This window comes from Sinohyriopsis cumingii, chromosome 9 (genome assembly GCF_028554795.1).
Source record: "Sinohyriopsis cumingii isolate HCF-2022 chromosome 9, ASM2855479v2, whole genome shotgun sequence".
NCBI classification, from domain to species: domain Eukaryota; kingdom Metazoa; phylum Mollusca; class Bivalvia; order Unionida; family Unionidae; genus Sinohyriopsis; species Sinohyriopsis cumingii.
In genome coordinates, this window is record NC_142969.1 from 32,149,442 (window position 1) to 32,172,175 (window position 22,734).

Genomic DNA, 22,734 nt, shown 5'->3' on the forward strand with positions numbered 1-22,734 from the left:
ACAACATACTCACAACATATAAAACCTATATGCAAATCTGATGAAAGCTGCTTGTGTTTCTGAAACACATATTCCATACTGGTGGCAAGAATGTCCAAATCTACATTACAAAAATGAAAACATTACCATCCACCTAGGAGTTGCAAATGTATGAAATCCTCTTGTTGGGTAGTTTTACTAACAGGCTTTACAGCAGGGCCTTCCATTAGATTTAAATGTGGCAGGTAAGTTGACAAAGTAGGGTGGGGGGTTGGGGGGACCTACCCCAATAGGGATAATTCATTTGTTTTTAAAGTAGCATGGTGTAAAGTAAAAGTAGATGGGCTGATAAGGAATCCACTGAATTTACAGACTAAAGGTTCAGACATTTGTTTTTAAGAGAAAAATGAAAGAAGGAAACAATACAACAGATATTTTAATATGACTTTAATGTTTATTTTCTAGATTTAATTAAGATTATGAATCAGAATCAGTCTCCAACTCCACTGTAAAGTTTATCTATTACTTCTTCTGCTCAGGCACCTGCAAATTAAAACAAAATTGTAATGCTTAAATAAAGTCATATCATCTCAGCACTAGTTACATATGCAGAAGTCATGTTAATCAGCATTATAAAAATGTATGAAATTTTCTTCACTGCACTTGTGCTTCCCTTACTATCGTTAAGCCATGATACAAGATAACTTTGCACTTACTTATCATTTCTGGCAAGTGGATGGTGCAATCAATTTGCACAAAGATGAATTTATTTCATCCAAATATTTCATGTGAATAAAAATTCCAAATGGAGGCACTTGTCCGATCAGACAAGATATATGCATATTGTAGTTAGCTGGACTCTAGCTTTGATAGTCCTGGGCAATAGGATAAGCTGATTTTGTTATCAGTTTAGAAATGCATCCGCTTTGCAAATACTATGCTTTAAAAGACGAAACTGAATCCAATATTGATGAAATAAGAGCCATTTGGATTACCTTGTTTTTTATCATTCTGCGTTGGTTGGGTGCATATTCGAGGGTCTCTGATATGGTCTCTTCCATTCCATTTGCCTTTGCTTTGCCATTAGTTTTCAAGCAGGCTTCTGCAAGAGTAATACAATGTTTTAAAAAAGTTTAACAACAAAGGATGCATTGCATTTTTCTAAATGCCAGCAATAATCAATGGAATATTTTTAAAACATGTACTTTGAAATGTGGTCTCAAGTTACTTTATCAATTCATTTAAAAATCTCTGGCAAGTCACATGAAAAACACAATTTAAATCAAGCCATACTTACTTATCAAAACCTGACATATCACAAGCTCTTGAAATGCTTTTTTCCCTTTACGTCCCTTTGGACTATACTCTGGCCAGTCTTTTTGTTTTAAGCTTTTTCATCATCCTGCAGACACTATCCCCAATTGTAAACCTGCCAAGGGAGCTCAAGTAGCATATCTGAAAATAATAATAATAATAATATTACTATTTTTTGATTTTTATATTATTATTAGTAGTAGTATTTCATGATCGATGTGACAAAATATGCTTGTATATAGTTATTTTTTGCCATGGTTTTGCAAGCAAATTTAATTTCTCTAACTTGAAAAAAATTTGATAACATTAACTATGCAACACAATGTACTAATAGCAATTATAAACCAAATTAACCACCGTGAATCTATTAACTTCATAAATGACATTCACTCAAGGATTGAATTAAAGTAGCCACATAATATGTAATAGTGTATATGTAGTAAAATACCTGTTACATGTTCATCTCTAAACATGTTTTGGCCTACATTCGTAAGACAAAACAGCCGACCACTACATGTTCACCCCACCTCCAAAAATAATTATACAGGCACTGCAGAACTTGCATAATGCATATTGAGGTTCACAACAGCAAATAAAGGTTATAACAGTTTTTTTAAATAGAAAATAAAGCCCCAATTTACCATCTTCTTGGAGAGTTTGGGATTCTCCTCCAACCTCTGGCAAATCACATGGCATTGCAAGAATTTCTTCTCTATATTCTGTGTCTGGGCCTTGTGTATGAACTTGGAGGGCCAGCTGCTCCAACAAATTCTCAATATTTGTGTCCAGTTTCATAAGTACATTGAACTGGAAATCTGTAACAGATTTGTGATGAAATTAGTTTTGAAAGATCAAGATCATTATTATAAACTCCTTAAAAAGATCTGTACAGTGAACATGGGTTTAACAATGAAATATATTTATGGAATGAAATACATGGCTTTTGTACAGTTTATATGAAAACTTTTCCCATAATCCTTTATTTTTTTATTCCCTGGATATGTTGTTTCACTGCTGGTGTCTGTAAAGTCTGCATTCAATGTAGATGGTTTAGGCGTCTGACTTACACAAGACAATGGTATACATCAGAAAGAAAAATAAAAAAAACCAATGGAATGATGAACAGTCGACACATCAATGAAAAACAATTCATTGTTTATTTGCACAAATAAGTCTTGAACAGTATGTTTTATGACCTATAATTTAATTAATTAACATCTCACAATGTTCTGAAATAACAGTATCTAAGCTACAAGAGCTTGTGCTTTCATGTCATAATCTTCCATTCTGCAAACAAATTTTGATGTTGAATCAATGTATATGACCTTAGCATTGAACACTAACATTCAAAATGTCTACAAGATGACAAGACTATTATCAACTGAAGTGACAACAAACCAATGAGTTTTACGTGCATTGAACATAAGCATTTTTAAATGCTACAAAATGTGTTTTTAGTGTATGGCCACAAATTACCCAACATTTTGTCAAACATAAAACAGTTCTACTACCTTAGATGAGAATTAAATTCATAAATACAGTGTATAATTGACCTACTCGTATTTAGAGAGCTGTAAATGAAATAAGAGATTATATAAAAGTCAACACCTGTAGTATTTGTTTCATTATTCTATAATGTACATTTTTTTTCCATCCTCAATACTTACTACTTGCAGAGGAACTGGCAGAGAGAAATCTTTATATTCTCCACTCCAGAGTGGATGGGGATGGTGATGGTGTTGTCCTTCTGGATGCAGCTAAGAGTATAAAGATTATCACTACTTCTTAATTGCAGTAAAAAAGAAACAAAGAAATCAGACTGGATTTTTTGGCATGTAAACAAAATGCATACTGGTTGCAATGACCACTGTATATAAAGCAGTGATACAATATATCACAAAATGCATTCTTTTTTAACAAAACATCTAATCTCATATATACAGCATCATGAGTAAGTAAGTACTCTTAAACACATCTTATTAAACAGACAGAAAAATGATGAAATTTATACATACTTTTGATAAAGAATTTCCAATTGTGGCATGGTATAAAAGCAATTGATAAAAAATAAAAAGAGACCAGATAAACTAAATAGAACATACCAGCAGGATAAGAGGAAATCTTGGAGTCTGCAAAATACTCTCCATTTCAGGAGGTTTTGGATGAGATGGCTGACCAGAAAGGTTTCCACTTGAGATTTTCATCTTTTTTCCAGTTCTTCATTTTCATCTGAAATGTCAATGAGAACTTGTAAATACTGTATGAGTCCTTGAATACACAGACTCCTTGTGACATACAGGGTTTGCAGAACAATCGCTAGCAATATTCACCACTTTTAAATCCAGCTGGTGAATTTTCACCATGAAATGCATCCGAATGCAGTGAATAATCCTGGATTAAAGACAAAATAGTGTACAGAAATGTGCAATAAATTAGTCAAGCTCCAGACAAAACAAAGATATGATTTATCTCTGATTCATAATGACTTTTCTTGTGCTACACATTTTACCAATGCAAATTACATTGAATTTTGTAAATTAAATGGTACAATTAAGATATGTATGTCAACAGATTACTAATCTTCAGCTTTCCAATTAATGCTAAACACAAGTATCAAGTCATGTATTTAGTCTCTCACCACCAATAAATGCATTTTTAAGTAATCATCCTAGAGTGCACCAAAGTCATGTGAACTTGATCCAATTCCAACATTACTGCTGCTTGAGTGCTTAGATCCAGTATTGCCTTCACTAACTGATGTTATCAATACCTCTCTCTCATCAGCATAATTTCCATCATTTTTCAAAACTCCCATTGTAAAACCTCTGCTGAAGAAACTAACACTACACCATAAGGATTTAAAGAACTACTGCCCGGTTTCTAATCTCCAATTCATATAAAAAATCTTACAAAAGGTTGTTCAATCCCAGCTTGCATCTTGTCTGAATTCAAACAGTCTTTTTAGCAATGTACAATCTGCATATCGCCCTTGCCACAGGACACAAATTGTGTCTGCAAACAGATTACACTCCAGCCCAGTTGATCTATGTTGTGGTGTTGCACAGTGGTCTGTTCTTGGACCTGTTCTCTACACTCTATACACTCAGCTGCTCTCAAGTGTCATAGATCATCATCCAGTGTCTCACCAATTGTACACTGATGACACCCAAATATACAAATCTAGCCACCCAACTGAAGTTGATGCTACCATCCAAGGTATAGAGATGTGCATTTCTGATGTGAAATCATGGATGACTTGTAACAAGCTGCAGATGAATGATGATAAAACTGAGGCCATTCTGATTACAACACAAAGACTTTCTCATTCACATCCTTTACCTCACACAATAAATATCAGCAACACCAACATTAAATTCACACAATCAGTACAAAACCTAGGTGTTACTCTGGACAGTACTCTCACATTGCACCAACATGTCATGAACATATGCAAGGCTGCATATCTTGAGCTGAGACGCATCAGCTCCATTCTCAGATATCTTTCAGTTGATGCCACTAAAACACTTGTGTGTTCATTACTACTTTCAAGACTGGACTATGGTAACTCAATTCTGTCTGGTTCATCTTAATATCTACTGCAGAGACTTCAAAAAGTTCAAAACATAGCTGCTTGGATCATACTTAGAGTACCACAATCAGAGCACACCTCCCCGCTGCTCTGTACCCAAAACTGGCTATCCATTCGATCCAGAATCAAACACAACATTAGTTCTCTGTGCTACGTTTCACTGACAGACTCTAGTCCAACATACCTATCCGACCTCACCTATGTGTACACACAAGCAAGATACTTACACTCCTCTTCCGACAATCATATACTCATTATTCTCACTATGAAAACAGAGTCACATGGACAGCATTCTTTTGCATACCAGGGCCCAGCAACACGGAATGAATTGCCCACTGAACTTAGACACAAAGACGCAGTGATCCCATTCAAAAGTGCTCTCAAAACTACTTATTCTGACTGCAAAAACAAACTTAATGACTTAATAATGTTAACTACCTTAAATATTCTCAGCATGTTTTTTATGTTTTCTAATTTCATGGTGTTTGTTTTTGTAATCATATCATTGTGTATGTTTTTATGTTGTCTAATGTTGCAAAGCGCTTAGAGCTTCTAAAGATTAGGCGCTATACAAAGTCCTCATTATTATTATTATTATATTTAGCTTGGATGAATATTTTTTAAATCAGTGGCCATAACTAAAACAATGGGACTTTGTTTTATGATCATAAAAGTATGTTGGACACCATCCATGATGTACAATGCTGTCTGACATTTCTATGCACCTAAGGTTTCCATCTCAAATATTAAAGCAAAATGCATACCAAATTTGACAGATTGACGAAAATAAAAAAAAGCAATGCTTACCATTTGAAAAGAGGCAATTGTCACTAGAATATTCTATTCAAAATGATATTAATTTTGGACACAGGGGATACCACCCCCATGTTTTCCTGACTCGTGATATGTCGGCCTATTCTGTGCACAGCTTTAAAAGATGTAATGTTTATCCATCGAGCTATAGAAATGAAATACATTTACTGTAGACTGTTTCTGTCAGCAGTTAAGTTGAGTAATTAGGTCAGGTTTATAGCTAGTTTACAAAATTCAATGTAGAATGCCAATAAATGACAAGATATATTTTTGCAAACTAAAGTGATCTTGAAAAAAGATTAGTAAAGTTTAACATTTTATAAAAAAATAAGCTATTATGTGGAAAAGAAACAACAATGAAATAGGATGCAATGTGTTTACGTCTAGTTTTGGAAGGTACCGTCTCTAAGGTACCATCATAATTGTACCGTAGTTTAATGGGTGGAAAGGCCATTGAAAGGTAAGGGCAGTGCGGAGACCATCGAGTATGTTCCAGAATAGCTGAATCTTTGTAGATACATAGATCCATTCGTAACTTCAGTCCGCAAGCGAAACACTGTACTTCGTATCCCAATCCTGACTCGGGTCCGAAGTAGACAAATCCTGTTCTAGCTAAAACATACGAAGAAGGTAATCCTTCCCTATCCGTAGGCCATTTTTGAAACATGTCCAATCGATGGGCACAATCACAATAGTCAGGTAAGAAGACTGGAAAATGGTAGGGTTTGAACTTGGAGTTCTCGCTGGATTTCTCACTCGATTCTTGCTGTGGCGAAGTCATCCTTCTGGTGGGTGGCTATCCTCTTACAACCAATGTTTTATACCGACATGTCCATACGGCAAAGTAAAGTGGGTGGGAAGCCGCACTCGCTTCTGCTACACGATTTGATAGACTTTTTCCAAGGGTCGACTGACGATGTGGTGTGTGGGTAAACGTACAATCTTGTTGGGTTGATAGGTGGTCACTTTCTCTAGACTGCAAGGCTTCTTTCAATACGCCAAAGTTGACCACTCGACTGGTACGATAATTCAGAGTAAGTCCTTTCACTTTACACTTCGTGTGCACTTCTTGTTTGTCCCAGTATTCGTAGCCGTAATTTTTGGGACCACCACTGACGAAACTTAGAATCTTGTCATTGGGGTGCTCGTCTGTCCAGGCTCCTAAACGGTCTCCTTCGATGTCAGGGTGCTGTTGACTCGGGTGATCGATATAAATGCAACTGTCCACGTCAAAGTACAAGACACGTTCCCCTAACAGTTCTAAAGCTTCGTACAATTTTAAGCGAGCATGAGCTGTCATGTAAGCTGCAATGATGACATTTCCAAAGGGGTCATCTTCTACAAAGTTCAGATCTTCTTCGTAATTCACCAAGATCAAATCCTCACGAACGACGTCCACGTGTTTCATGAATTTGGCTTTGTCGTGAATCATCTGAAAGTAGCGGGAAGGTTCGGTCAAATACTCCGTCTTGGGTAAACACGGTCATTGTGCCATTTTACCCCACAAGCAATTTAACATCACTTTGGCAAACGATCGCCTGCCTTCGTTTTTCTCAATGTGATCTAAAGTAATGCCTTCTTGTGCCCAGAATTTCTCTCTGAATGTCTTTTGGTCTTCGGGAGTGTGACACCAGGACAGATAGCCACTGGCTTCTTGCTTCAGTTTCAAAAAGGCATCCATGTAGTCTGCGAAAATGCCTTTCTGCGTGGGGTCACCCTTGTGGAATTATTGTGTCTTGGGAAAGTGGCAAATTTCGTACACTTCTAACAGTTGGTATCCCATGTTCAGAGCTTTGAACAATTCTACGCTGACCCATGTCCCCGTCAAGGCCCGTTCTTCCTGGGTGTGATGACAAGGTTGATCTTGGTTGCACGTTTCAGCACAAGTACGGCACAAAGGAAACATAAGTTTGCCTTGGCAATGGCGAGGTAAGACGGGATGGTATAGGTTCATGGGAGGCAAAACTTTGCACTTGATCAAGCCTTCGTAGTGTCGAATGTTTTTTAGGTCGATGTGTTCGGAGAACAATTGTGGGTGCCTGCAGGAAAGCAACAATATTTGCACACGTAGGGATACAGTGAACACACGTCCAAGTATTTGATTTCTTCTCCTTTCTCTTCATCAGCTTGGTACAGCAAACAGGTGGCATTGGTCCTTCCTCCGTACAAACTATCCCTCGGGTTCAGGGGGTCCATGAACTGGTAACTTTCCATGAGGCGTTTAAACTCGGGATCGGTGTTCAAACGGTGATCGTATTTGTGTTCCCACATTTCCACCACTTGGTATCCTTCCTGTTCTAACTTTAGGCGTCGCTGACAAATGGCCTGGTACAAGTCTTCCATGGTTCGTTGTAAGAACTGATTTTTAGTGCCGCGGTCAGGGTAACAGACGGGACATCCGTGAAATAAGCAACCGTTAAACTCGTACATGATCTTGGGGTTTTCTAAGTCCCAGCCATCGACCGAATGCATTCCAATGATCTTTTCGCCCTGTCCGTTGCGGGCATGCTGAATCCATTTGTCTTCCTTGTCGCACAAGTAATGCAACCAGCATGGGGCTTTGACCGAGTCCTGACGTTTGACATAGTTGGTCGTTTGAGGACTGATGACAGCCACAGTGTTTTCAAGCATGAATCGTTGTCGGTAGACTAAGGAACACGCTTTGGCAATGGTGCAAGCTTCTTTCAAAGGATCAACCCCTCCGTGTTCCATGAACAGTTCTCGAAATTTTCCACAGCATCGCCGTAAAATGTCCACGTCGGAATGATGATACTTTAGCATTTCTTCCTGAAAGTCGAAAGGGTCGGAGGCGTGAGCCTGGTACCAAGCGTAGAAAGTTTCTCGTTCGGTACGCATGTTGTCAGGGTCGTAATAGTGAGCCTGAGGCAAATGGGGTAGAACGGCGTGTTGATTGGCTTCTGTATTGAAAAAGTGTGGAAAGTACCCTTTAGCCATTTCTGTCATTCCAAACATTTTAGGCATTCGACTCAAAGGCATGGCTAAGTAGCTCATCGAATCTTTAAACTGCACTTGTCCCACTTGCAAGAAAATGATTTTGGCTCCGTTCAAAGTGACTTTAGGACGCTCGGTGCCACGTTCCGTATAGCATCTCAAAAGAAACTGTCCATCGTATCCGGAGAAATTATGAGCCATCACCGTGGCATGGTGATGACATTCTCCATAATAATGTTCGATGTCCTCTTGGCTCCACGTCTTGTCGATGGGGTCTAAGACCCATTGTGTGAAATCGGCTAGTGTGTTCGGTCCTTGAAAGATTTTTTCACGCCCTCCAGGAATCTTACTGCAGTGAGGGCAATAACTCAAGATAGGTTCTTGAATCACTTCTCGCACGCTCGATGAGCCACGCAGAAATTAGGAATGTGAATACCGGTCTCTTGCATGCATTCGAAATCGAAAAAGATGAAATTGCCTCTCTTCTTCTTGTAACCATCCTCTTTCTCTGGTTGGGATTGGTATTTTTGCATGTAGCATTGGTGTTCCAAGTCCACGATGCAGTGACAAATGTGACATTTTTTCTTTCCTGAACATACGTGTGCCTTGGTACTGTTGATACATAGACCTTGTCCACACATTGGGCACAATCTCAGGAGTTGACAAGCACATTTCTTCTGTGAACCTTGCATCTTCAGATGTTGTTGGTAACAGTCAGGGCTGACAAATGTGCGCAGACAAGCAGGACAATGCACTGGTTCTTGCCCTTCGCTCAGACAGGGTTGAGAGGCCAAACATCCTGAGCATTTCGATCCACAATGTTTGTGTTGCTCTCGATTATTATAACCATCATAAGTCACATTTCTCACAGTAATATTTGTATCCCAGGAATCCAGTGATAGTGGTAATGGTATCGAAATGGTCATCGTGATGATAGAGGTGAATGTATTTTCCATCCTTAAAGTCTTTCCCTCGAAACAACAGAGACCCGCGCACTTCTTGAGGGTGCACTTTCAAGGTGTATCGTGGAGCTAGGGCATCTTGCAATTTTTGCATCTCAGGAATGCCACAGGATGTGTCTTTGGACAGGAATGCTTGTTGTAACAGAAGTTCTGCTTCAGTTCGTTGTTTGGCTCGGTTCGATTTTCGAATGTTCTCCCAGGCTCTTTTCCATTCTACCGTGTCGTTCTTGTCGGCATAGGTTCATCCCACCACGATGGCTCGGGCTAAACACATGTGGTCTTGAAAATTGTTAATTTGGACAAGACTTGTTTTGATAATGCGAAGGTTGTTGACCAATAAGGTCTTTCTGCACTGTCCGGTCCCTTGAGGAGGAGAGACGTGGGTCATGTCCAGTGTGGCTTTTCCATCGGTGATGTCAAACTGGTCATTAGATTGTTGCACGTGTTGAATCTTGTCCATGACTTTGGAAGTGGTCAATTCTGCAGGGCTGCTAAACTCGATCCAAACAGGGGATTTCAAGCCGTCATGTTGTATGGAAAGTCTCAAGCGATCATCTTCTTTGGGTTGACATTGTCGCTTGAGTGTGGTGAGCAAAGAATCCCACATGTCGGTGATGAACCCTTCTGCTTTCTCTAACAGTACTTCAGACTTGAAATTGTTTAAACTTCACTGTGTATTTGTAAGCCGTAGTTCAAAATTTTCTAGAGGGACGCTTTTCCTTCTCTCGAATGTCATAGTACTATTCAGGGTTGACTAAGGGTGGTAAACTTTGTTTAGAGGGTTTGGATTCTGGTTCACTCATGTCCTCTTCAAAATCACTGGCATGAATTTGTGCCAAGACTTCAGCCCTGGTACGAGGCGATAGATCACGTTTCTGCCTCTTACTTTCTTCTTCTTTCTTCTCAAATGAATTGGATCATTTCATCTCGATAGCAAAAAGTCAAATGACTAAAGTTTAAACACCATGGACTAATTTATAGTCATAGCAGACCAGCGTATATAAAGGGTATGTGTCTTGTCCTTTCACTATTCATTTCACTCTCAAACTGAGCACAACGATGGAAGAGACTACCAAGATCGAACGTTTCATCAGAGCTTTGCGAGGGGTCATTAGAAAATTCTCTTCAGACCAGCCGAGGGACTACTCTCCTTCCTTTCAAGATAAAAGTCAAGATACTTGCTATATCTGTCAGAAGAAAGGGCATTGGTCTTCAGAGTGTCCAGACCGTCAAAAAAGAAAAAAAAGGGGTTAGAAGATACAAAAGTCAAGATACCTGTTATTATTGTCAAGAAAAAGGACATTGGTCACCAGACTGCCCAAAAAAGAAACAAGAGGAGTCAGAAGAAGAGAGGGATTCTTCAGAGGAAGAGGAAGAAGAAGAGGAAGAAAACAGACAGGTGAAGAAAAAGAAACAGAAGAAGAAAAGAAGGGAAGAAAGTGAGGAGGAAGAGGAGGAAAAGACTATGACGGTGAAGAAATTAAAAAAACAGAGAGTGAACAATGAGACAGAATAAGTCTATGAACTTTTTAAAGTGCTCTGTTGTGAATTGTGAATTGTAAATATTTACAAAAGAATAAATTAATTATAAAAGGTAAGTGTCTTTGGGTTTTGATTTTAAAATAAGAACCTACACTCACGCACACTCATACACAGACAGGTACTATTGGGTAAAATGATTTTTTTTAGTTATTGGCAATTGAAAGTCTATCTCTTTTCGAGAGACGTGGATGGCCCTGAAAAGGGCCTTTTTTGGTGTAAGGGGTGAGTTTAAACAATCAACTTTAACTGTCTTAAGCCTTTGCCACGGCCAAGGCCTAATTCTGGACTGTGTACTGCTGATGATGATTTCGTTGAAATCACTAAGGGTGGTGCGGTAGGCGTAGTCACAGGGTTGGAGTGTTTAGCTTGGAAAGGTCGTATTCTCTTCAGCCGTAATAAAGAAGTCTGATACATTTGTTTCAGACTTCTTAACTCCGCTAAAATGTCTAACAGTACCGTGACCGTTTGATTTTGACACCCTTGTTTCTTTGCTGCTGCTTCTTCTTCTTCTTGTTTTTTTCTTACCTCTTCTTCTTGCTGCTGTTGCTGTAGGAGAAAAGCTTGTTCCGCTTCCTTTTGCTGTTGTATAAATTTCTCCAATTCTTCTTTCTGTCTCTGTCTAAAATTTTCCATGTGTGGTAATGAAGGAGAAGGTGACGAAGGTTCAGGAACAAATTCTTGCAAGTTAAAAAAATCCACAAAATCCCAATTCACCTCTCCTGAAAGTAAGTCTGGGTTCCCTTGGGTAGTCTCCACCATCAGTGCACCCCAACTGATCGTTTTCTGAGTTTCCGTCATGTTGAAAAACTGTCGCTTAGATTGACTGCGCACAGGCGCTAGCGAATCTATATAGACTATGTGACGTCACAGACTGCTCTCTTCGGATTGGACGTGGGCTGACTGAATTTTGTAACACGTGTTTGGATTGGTCAACAAACTCAATCCGTTTCAATCCTTCCTCTCCCTATAAATAAGTACAGTTCACTGCATTCCTTCACCTGTTACTCAGCACCCCAACATGTGGACCGACGTACAATCTTCAACGCTTGTGTCTTCAATGATGTTCCGGACGGACATACCAATGTATGTCCGATCCAACTGGACAGTTATCCACAGGACAGACACCAGCCTGTGGATGCGAAGAATCTTATGTGGAGCATCAAGGATGCCTCAAAAGAGTCTTAATCTATGGTCCTGCAGTCAGGCGCAGCCTAAGGTCAAGAAGAAGATGTCACAGATGCCCTTTATGTTAAGGGTATATTAACATAAAACCAAAGGCCCTTTTCAGGGCCATTCCTATCTCTCGAAAAGATCTTGACTTTCAATTGCCTACCCCATTTTTTATTTTTTTGTTTAAAAAAATGATAAAAAAATAGAGACCCCTACCTGTTTCAATTTTCGCCTGTTCCATTTTCATAGACCCATCAGGTCGGGACCTTATTAAAATAGGGTCCCGACCCTGTTCCATTTCCCCTAGTCCCAAGACAGTCCCACGATTTATTCCCCATGTTCAATTTCCCTTGTCCCTAGAGTGAATAGTTTTTTTTCTTTCTCCCATGTTAAATTCCCCTTGTCCCTAGAATGGATATTTTTTTTTCTCCCATGTTAAATTACATAGTCACCAGAGTGGATATACCCTTTTTAACATGGAAGTTCCCTAGTCCCTAGACCGTCCCTATTCACTACTACCATTGTCATTACCAGCCTGAAACCCAATTTAATGCCATTTGTATAAATTCATTTCAAATAAATAATTGAAGTGTAAAGTCAAGCAAGTATTCTGTTTGCAGATTTTACATTTTAGATATTATAGTAAAGTCATATTTTCTCTTGTTTAGTAAACTTTATTGCAACTGGTTCCAAAATAGTAAATCTTATTTCATGTTCATTGACCGGAATAGGTATTAATACAATCCCGAATTAACTGTATGGTACTAAAATATACCCTGATCTTGTGTGAGATTGTAATATACAGAACTATACCTCAAGACAACAATAATATATTGAATTTATATTATATCAAGACTGTCATGGTTATGAACTCCAACTTTATTCAGGTTTTTCATAATAAATGATCATCTTGTGCTATGGTTGAAAAGAAATCAAAGTTCAGTTTAACTCCATTCTCTCCACATTTGTCAGTTGTTAAGAGGCATACTCATCCTCAGTGTTATAGTAAAATGTAATCTTATTTGGATCAATCTTGGTGGTGTAATATATGAATGGAGAAAGAATATTATCATCCAGATTAAAATATGTTTTATTCAGACTCTACTAAAATTTTTAGTTGGATATGGGTTACGGAGCCTGATGTGTACCATGACCTTTTTAATTTAACATTTTAAACTCCTGCAGAAGAAAGAGATTTTTTAGATCCATTAAACTGTATTAACAAAAACATTTCTTCAGTATGATTTTCCTTTACTTAGTATTGACAAAACTCATATTTTAAAGTTGTTGTTTTTTTGTGTTTGGTTTGGCCTTTTATGGTAAACCAACACAAGTAAGTTATTTAGTGCCAAGGCACTTTAAGTATAGTGCCTTGCCCAAGGACACACCATGGTAGCTAACCCAGGTTGGTCTGATGGTAGAATCTGAACCTACCTTATTTCACAGTCCAGAAAGCTAACCACTGAGCCACTACAGCTCCCCATCATATAGTGGAATGCTGGTATACTTTATGATCAAGAAGGATGGGTTGGGGTATGCATGTTGCATCTGAAAAAAGTGATGGAATTTTTGTTTACATAATATTTTAGTCATACAATATGAATCATTTTCTATAGATTTAAGATGTATCAGATCAAGTTAAGAAAAATCATATATTCTGTTTCCTGGGAATGTACTAAAATTCACTGTTATTGTTTGATTTTTTGGTAGTAAGCTTACTTGGTATTTTTTTCTTTTTAACTTGAATACCTAATTTGTTAACATCCTATTCTAAATCTTCATAGTTCTGTCTATTAAGCGACAACTGTTGATACATGTAGGGAAGTTTCTGTTTATATCTTTTGATTTTTGTGATTCTGGAAGTTGCAGTATTTGTTGTTGTATTATTAACCATTTCAGTAATTTAATGAATGCAGAGTATACTGCTCTATAAATGAAATTTAAGGGAAAATAATGTAAAAGTATGTTTCACTGCAAATATAAATTGTTTAAAATAATATATCATTTATCATATGACTATTCAATTGTGGTAACTAGTATTCCATCCAATATCTATATATTAAAATATGTCTTTTCATACAGCTGGTGATCATTTAGATACAAGTCCAATTGAACATAATCAAATTATCAATGCAGGTGTTTTTATTAGTAGTAGTATTGCAAGTATAAGTGTTAGTATTAAGATTTCATATACAGGTATGATAAGTGTATCATAATGTTTAAATGATGCTCCTTGTTACAACATAAAATATGTTCATTGAAACAAATGGTTCACTGGTAAATTGGCAGCAAAGGTCTTCACTGAATTATGTTGCATAAACTATTTTACAATAAAACATATATGATGCATCTCAATTATGATGAATGTGAGGAGGAGGATTAATAATAATGCAATTTAAGTTATCTTCATAACATAAGTTCTAGCAGATGTGTAATTTTTATGTGGTTCATCATCAGTTTGAAACTGGTCCATGATTTCTGGATCTGGACATATCTGGTCCCCCACTGTTGTGCTGCTATGGTCTTTACAGTTCATTAGGATATCAGTTACACTTGGTTTACATTTAGAACCCCATGGGATAGAATGCCCAGTTTGAAACTGAGAGAATGGTTAATTATCCATAATATAACTCCTGCAGTTATTATTAGGTTTGATATCAAGGTCTTTCTTTAAAAGCTTTTCAACTCAGGTTCTGTTCTACCATACAGATAAATAAAGTCAAATTCAAGGCTTTCAGATTTGTCCAGTTTGTTTCATGTGTTGCGGCAGACAGACTGTATATTGCCACTGTACCATATAAATATCAGTGCTTAGTCTGCTCTCAGTGTCATCACATGTGACTAATTATTGACCAATGTAATGAAACTTGTATAATTAGAAGGCTGGACATAGTACACAATTAATTTTGCTATATGTTCTCTACATTTGTTTCTCAGTACTGACCTTTCCACTGTGTGACAATCAATGCAAATCATATGTTAATCTAAAATACCTTCAAAGATGACTTCACGGTGAAGTTCTTGTCAAAGGTTGACCTGCTCTTTTTTTAGATCGTTGACTGTCAACATAACAGCATGTAACCAGAACACGTATTTCACTTCTGGATCATCACCAAGGCCTTAGTACTCACTGTGCACTGTCGCCAAAATACATACAGACAACAACACCCTGAGCTCATATTATCAAGAATAAACAGTTACCTTTAAATCCCTACCAAAAATGCATAAATAAAACTCTTCTATCACCACCAAAATGAGAGAGGAAAAAATGTTCTAAAAATAGACTAGAACTACATTCGTGGGTACTGAACTGGAAGTATTAATTGTGATGTAATTCCTGACAGGCTCCATGTTTTATGCCAATTTTAGTCAAACTTTTATATTTGCATGCTATACCTATTTCAACTTTATACATGAAGTCTTTTTGAATTTCCTTGCAAGGAAAACATGTGACACCTGTCAGAAAGTATGTAGTGCTGGTGTTCCACAGGGTGCAAGTTCTGGTCCAAGTGCTCCTGAGAAACCAAAACTAAATTTGCTATATCTTCCTTAATTATAGGAATTTTTCAATGCAGTAAAAACCTAATTGTGATACAAGATAAGCCCTGTCTGAAAATATGTTTGAAAGTTACAAATGTTGATAAATTCAGTTTTAATGGCAAATTAAATAAACATTTAAATTTTAAAAACTAAATTTTATTGAAAACTTAAATTTTCATACAAGTTTTAAAACACAGTTTGACAAATTTTAGACAGAAAAGTTGACTAATGAATGATATTTAAAACAAATGGTAGTTTGGGTCTGTATAACTGATAACATTTTCCCCAGGGGTAGTGAAGCATCATAGCTCATAGTGATTTTGGCAGCAAACCGCAATATGCCTGTCCAGATGCATATAGGTGTACACACTAAAGAAACACTGACAGGTGCTATGTTCCACATTTATTGTGTCAGGTACTTAGGCAGTTGTTTCCATAACTAATAGCACATTCAGATTTAAAGTTCTAATGGGACCACTACCATGTTTTATAGCAAAAATGCATTCCATTTCAATGTCGATAACAACAAAAGGTGGCAATGGGATAGGAAAATAGTTTCTAGGGAGGTTCTACCTTACTGAAAAATGGTGCTGATCTCTCTCATGAAAACCTAAGCCATGTCTTTGAGGTGCCATATATCAGTGTGGTGATATGAACTAATCTTGGTCACTTATGGCAGTACACTGCACATGCCCTTATGAAACCATGCTATTACCACCAGACTACTCAGGAGAGCTTCCAAGCTGATCCAACTCTAACACTTTGTTCCAGATACCAGGCTAGACCTGAAAAGATACAATATGTTTCACTTAATTCTAGAAAACAGTAAGATCTATGTAAATGAAGTTAAAATGTGTTGGATATGGTGATTTCAAATTAACATTAAGGTTGCAAGCATGGGGGAAAATATTAAACTTGACAGAGTGACACTCAGAAATGTGAAGCAATGGCCATGTATTAAAGTGTTAAATTCATCCTAAAAGTATATGAGGTTTCTAGAAGCACATTTAGCCATTTACAAGTTAAATAACTAATCAGGTAGACTATGTATCATAAAGTTTAAGGCAATGTTGGGGTGGTGAGGTTTGATCATTGGTGTAAACATTACATACCAGTATACAGGAAAGTCAAGTGACAATGTACTAAATTAGAATGTGTTACTATAAGCATTCTTATTCATGAGGGAAATAACAATTTTGGATATTGCAAGTGAATACAGCCAAATGTGGTCATACAAATCAACTATAAGCACCAATAAATCCTATATCATCAGCTAAATGTGAAATTCTCATCCCCAAAACTTGTAAACAAGGATGGAAATTTGCATATGTGGGACATATACAATGTACTTGTTAAGATCAAATGTGCAAACATAATTCAAATGATCTATTTGAACATTTATATGGTATTTTGAAGAGTGTTGGTTACCAATTATTAAGCTCATTGATTGAGTGGAATCAGATATCAGCTGATGTTTCAATACCGCACTCTGTCAAAGTACTAAATTTAAATATGTTACGATACATAGGCATATTCATGATGAAAATAACATTTTGGGATATTTTCAGTGCACATAGCCATAAATGTGCTTTACAGGTTCACTATAGGTACAATGTCAGCCTATATGATGTACTGAATGTGAACTTTTGATCCCAAACATTCTAAAATGGATGGATATTTGTACATGTGGGATATGTAACCATGTACAAAGTTAAATTCAAATAATTTGTTTGAATACTTCTTATGCAATCTTTAGAGTGTCAGTTAACAAATAGTATTAGTAATTAATAATGCATAAAGCAAGATGGATCATTAGAATTCCCATAACATCATATAGGCCACAATGCCGCACTGCACCAATAATATCTTAACCTAACTGAACAATGAAATGGAATGCATTTTGTATTCAACTTACATCATTTTGCTTTTTTCTTACATCCAAGGGTAAATATACCTGGGGGAAGCATATTTTATCCCTTTGACCTGTATTTCATTCTCAGACAGCTTAAAATGATTTAGTACAGAACTTGAGTAGGTTCTAGTATAAAGTTTTCATCGCTGTCCTCTCACTAAATACCTTATAACTATGTTTATAAAGAATTACTGAAGGCTATACAAGTAGATGTTTGTTACTCAGGAAGTAACCCCATCGTAAACACATAAATTAACTGATTGGACCCCTAATAAATAGTCTGAATGGCCAATACAAATTATAATTTTGTCTTCATGTATTTTTAATGAAGGTCTCATTTTGACTACAAAGATATTTTCTCTGACAAAATGTGACAAAAATCCAACATTGGAGCTTTTATATGGTGTAGGAATACATACATGCTGATAACATTTAATATGATTCCCAAAATATTATATATGTGCATTTTAGGGGTTTTTTAATTATTTTTTTTAATTTTTTTTAAATTTTATTAAAATTTTTAAAATAAAAATTAATTTTTTACTTTTAATTTCATTTTTATATTTTAAAAGTCAATATACATGACATATTAAAATTTCATGTGTCTATCGTTAATAATAAAGATTTTATACCAATTTAAACTTTGCTCCAATACTGCCCTGACAGGACATAGTACACAATTAATTTTACTATATGTTCTCTACATTTGTTTCTCAGTACTGACCTTTCCACTGTGTGACAATCAATGCAAATCATATGTTAATCTAAAATACCTTCAAAGATGACTTCACGGTGAAGTTCTTGTCAAAGGTTGACCTGCTCTTTTTTTAGATCATTGACTGTCAACATAACAGCATGTAACCAGAACACGTATTTCACTTCCGGATCATCACCAAGGCCTTATTACTCACTGTGCACTGTCGCCAAAATACATACAGACAACAACACCCTGAGCTCATATTATCAAGAATAAACAGTTACCTTTAAATCCCTACCAAAAATGCATAAATAAAACTCTTCTATCACTACCAAAATGAGAGAGGAAAAAATGTTCTAAAAATAGACTAGAACTACATTCGTGGGTACTGAACTGGAAGTATTAACTGTGATGTAATTCCTGGCTGTATTTAAAAACTCTAAAGATCTTAAATGTGTGCTAGAGGGTAGGGTTAGCAGTTATACTCCCAATTATGTTTGTGATGAGCAAAAGCAGCTGCACAAATTTGAGCTTTTAGTTTGGTTCTGGTAGGGTCAAAGGATGCAGGTACATTTTACATTCATTTTTTACTAGAAATAGCTATTTTCAATATTTTTCTGTGACAAGGCAACTAAAAGAATCAGTATGTGCCTTATGCATGAATAAAGTTCACTAGTACTATAACAAATTAGCATACTTTTCATCACCCCTCTACCATCAAGATTTTTTTATATTTACCTCTGTAGCAGACACAAATAAAAGTTGGCAGCTCATTTGCAGACTAAGTTACGCATATGATCTCCAATGCTCATCTAACTGTGACAGGCAGTCACCAACAAGCCAACCTATTTCCATGCCTAACTCAAAGTAAATCTGAACCACATTATAGATTTAGCTTATGTGTAAATTTATAAATGCTAGGCTTGTGATAATTAGGTTCATGCCTTCTACCTTAAAAATTAGAGGGATGTCAAAATACGAAACTATCCAGTGAGACCTATGATGTTAATTTTAATCCCTATGGGATTTGTGACATAAAAAACCCAAATGCTTTATGTATTAAAAGGTAACTAATGGGGACAGGATCTGCAGTGAATCAATGGTTAGTATGCTAGACTCCTGATAAAAATGTTTGTGTTAAAATCCTGTTATCAAGTCAACCAGGTTACCTACTGCAATGTACCCTTGCCTTACTCCAATTCCCTCAGTACTCAGTAAACAACTAGTGTTGCTGTACATAACAAAACCCGTCCATATTGATTTTACATATTTTACTAAATCCTGACAAAAATAATTCTCTAAATAAAGAATGATTAATATGTGATGGTCTCGCATGTAATCAAACTCTTCCAAGCTTTTAATGATATGAACCGATTTATCAATGTTTATCAAATTTGCATGAAAAACTATTTCTTATTTGTCCTCAAATATGTTCAATGTTTTGATCATATAAGCATTTCTGCTACATTAGATCAAAATAATCTTTTTGTCAGAAATAGAGCCCTTATAGTATTTGCAAGGTCAACCAATCAGATGCAGAATTTGAGTTTAATATGAATGAATATTTTTTTTACAAAATTGCTCTTTTGCTATATCTTGATGAGATAAATCTATTCACCAAGTCTGATAAAATTAATCAGAAATAGTTTTAAGAGCAGTAGCAAGAATGGCTAGTGAGATGTAGAACCACCACATTATATGCATAGATTCTGCTTATAGCCTCAGACATACAAGCAAATAATTAAACAAGTCAGATCTAAATTGGATCATAAACACTGTTGTGCAAATCATAAGAAACTCTGCCAATCAGATGCAAGGTCACTTCACTACCATACCTTTATCACACTCATAATAAGCATCATTGTGAAACTTGACTATATAAGCCCAATGGCCAAGCATGATCAAACTTGAATCAGCAGTAGTGGTTATAACCTCATGTATTTGTATGCATCTTCACTTCTTCAATCTAGATCTCATTTATATAAGCATGTATTCTAAGTTTAGTAAAAACTGCACTACATGTATAAATATTGCATGCGGTGGTAACATACTCAGATGAAAGATCACCTTATTATTATTAATGGTTAACACTCATCAAACTTCAAGGACAACTTAATGATTTTAGCCTATATTGTGGAAGTATGGCTTTTAGGCTGGTTAAAAAACTCAACTAATCTTATACATGATCACATGTATATACTTGGATTTTGCTCATTATTAGATTTATCCAAGATGTTGATTTAAGCCCAAAACCAAGTTTTATATAAACAAATTGATCAGAACTATGGACTCCAAAGTAGCTAATTTCTTACTGTTGAAAGACAGAAGGGGATGTGAAATAAATAACACACTCTGGACCATTACATAAACCCACTTAGCCTTTTGACCAGTTGAGATAAAATATCAACAATATGTTAAATAAGATTGATAAATTATGTTTTCTCACATTACCTCTAGCCCTTTTCAACATGGATGGTATTTTTCTTCCACATATGTCAGCTCTTAATTAGTGGCCCTTTCCCATCATGAATGTTGTAGGTGAAACTCTCAGAATTAGGCTTTTTAATTTATATCTGTAGAAGAAAAAAAACTATTGGTCTGCATATATCAATGTCACCATTTCTGTATTAGATTAAAATACCATATGTGTGTGTGTGTGTGTGTGTTAATTTTAGAATTTAAGCAAACTTGTCTCCATGTGTTTATTTTAAAACTGATGATGATAACACATAACAGGTTCAATGGATAAAATGTTATTTCTTACTTCTTACAACTGCTCATTATATCTGAATTTACATTCAATGTTTGTTTTAATTAACATATTTGGGATAATAGGCAAATTATTTATTTTGTAGTTTATCATTATATCATTTAAAAGTCTTTTATCATTCAAATATGTAAAATATAGTACCATTATACTGACTTCATATTCTATATGATATCCCAGCAATACATATTAAGCAGATAAGTGCAAATAAAAATGTTCAGAATGTAAAATTTACTCCAAGCTCAAAGAAGATCAGCAAAAGATAATATCCAACAAATTACCAAACAAAAAGCGAAGTTAACGCAGTTACCTTTATTATGATGTCTCCAACACCAACGGTACTGTACAGCTACGTCTTCCGAGTTTTACCGTCATCTTGTCTTTCAAACCAGAATTAATTTCTTGAGCTCTTACAAAATGAAGAAACTTTTAAATACTATAATTTAAGCAGCTTCTTTACATGCCATCAGATAAATTATGGCACAGTGTTATGTCTGTCAGCAAAACGCAACTTCACATTTGGACGGCGCGCTGTGTGGGCATCGCCGACACAGCAACTGACATGAATTCTCTATTAGCAGACAATGATTCGGAATAAATCCTTCGCAAATCTAACATTCTCGATTTTTCATAGTTCCACTTTTCATTGTTGCATCTGTTTGATTGTACAATTGCTAATGATGTTCAATGAATCAACTTCTATTCATCTGCTGTCTGAAATCCCGGTTCAGTTGGTATTTTCTTCCGCGCATGATGCCGTGTAAATAAAAGATACGGTCGACATTCAAAGTGGTTTAGGTTAATTTATTATTTTTCTTTATTAAGGTCATTTGCAGAAAGTGTTTCGCTAGGGTGAGAAAAAAAAAATATAACAAAAAGAAAACTTTCTTTTCCAACGCTAATACTGTATATATTTCAATTTGTGATTGATGCTATAAATAAAAAAAAAAATGATAATAAAGCATTTTAGCCCGTGGCTTCGGCACGGCACTCGTTTTTGTGGGTTTTTTAAAATGTTGTTAGTGTTGTTTTGGGGTTGTTTTTTGTGTGTGTACCATACTAAAAAACATACCAGGTATTAGGCCTAACGTAGGAAAAGAAATTATCCTCTATTTATTACTATTCTTACTGTCAAATGACGCAAAAGTGATCAAATTGCTATTAAGATTTTGTTTTGTATAACACTTACCGCTCGTTTTCCTCGAGATAAAGCAGCCACTTCAAAATGATTATAAAATCTGTGACAGATGAAAAACGTGGTTTAAATAATTCGTAATCGCCTGCCTTAAAATACTGTAGGAATTTGCTAATGTATTTCATGGCCCTCGTTTGAATAGATACCAACGATTATGTATATCGACCAAAATTTGTATATTCCTGCCCACAATCATGTATTTTGTATTAAACCGTATATTACACGAGCGCTCTGTGGCAAACTCGGGGGGGGGGGGGGGGGGTCTCTATTATACCCAGAGGCGGAGCTATGATATTGTGCAC

General features: G+C 36.1%; 1 long non-coding RNA gene across 2 annotated transcripts; it reads right to left on the reverse strand.

Moving 5' to 3' along the window:
* Positions 1-411: 411 nt before the first annotated feature.
* LOC149791504 (uncharacterized) lies at positions 412-22,410 on the reverse strand. Of its 2 annotated transcripts, XR_016423364.1 has the most exons (10): positions 21,548-22,410; positions 20,922-21,043; positions 16,435-16,646; positions 13,756-13,869; positions 3,396-3,522; positions 2,961-3,050; positions 1,935-2,108; positions 1,277-1,434; positions 975-1,081; positions 412-522 (listed from the first exon to the last, which is right to left on the reverse strand). It is a non-coding gene; the product is annotated as an uncharacterized LOC149791504 (long non-coding RNA). The 2 variants fall into 2 exon arrangements; XR_016423365.1 differs by having other exon boundaries at positions 1,935-3,050; positions 16,440-16,646.
* Positions 22,411-22,734: the final 324 nt, after the last annotated feature.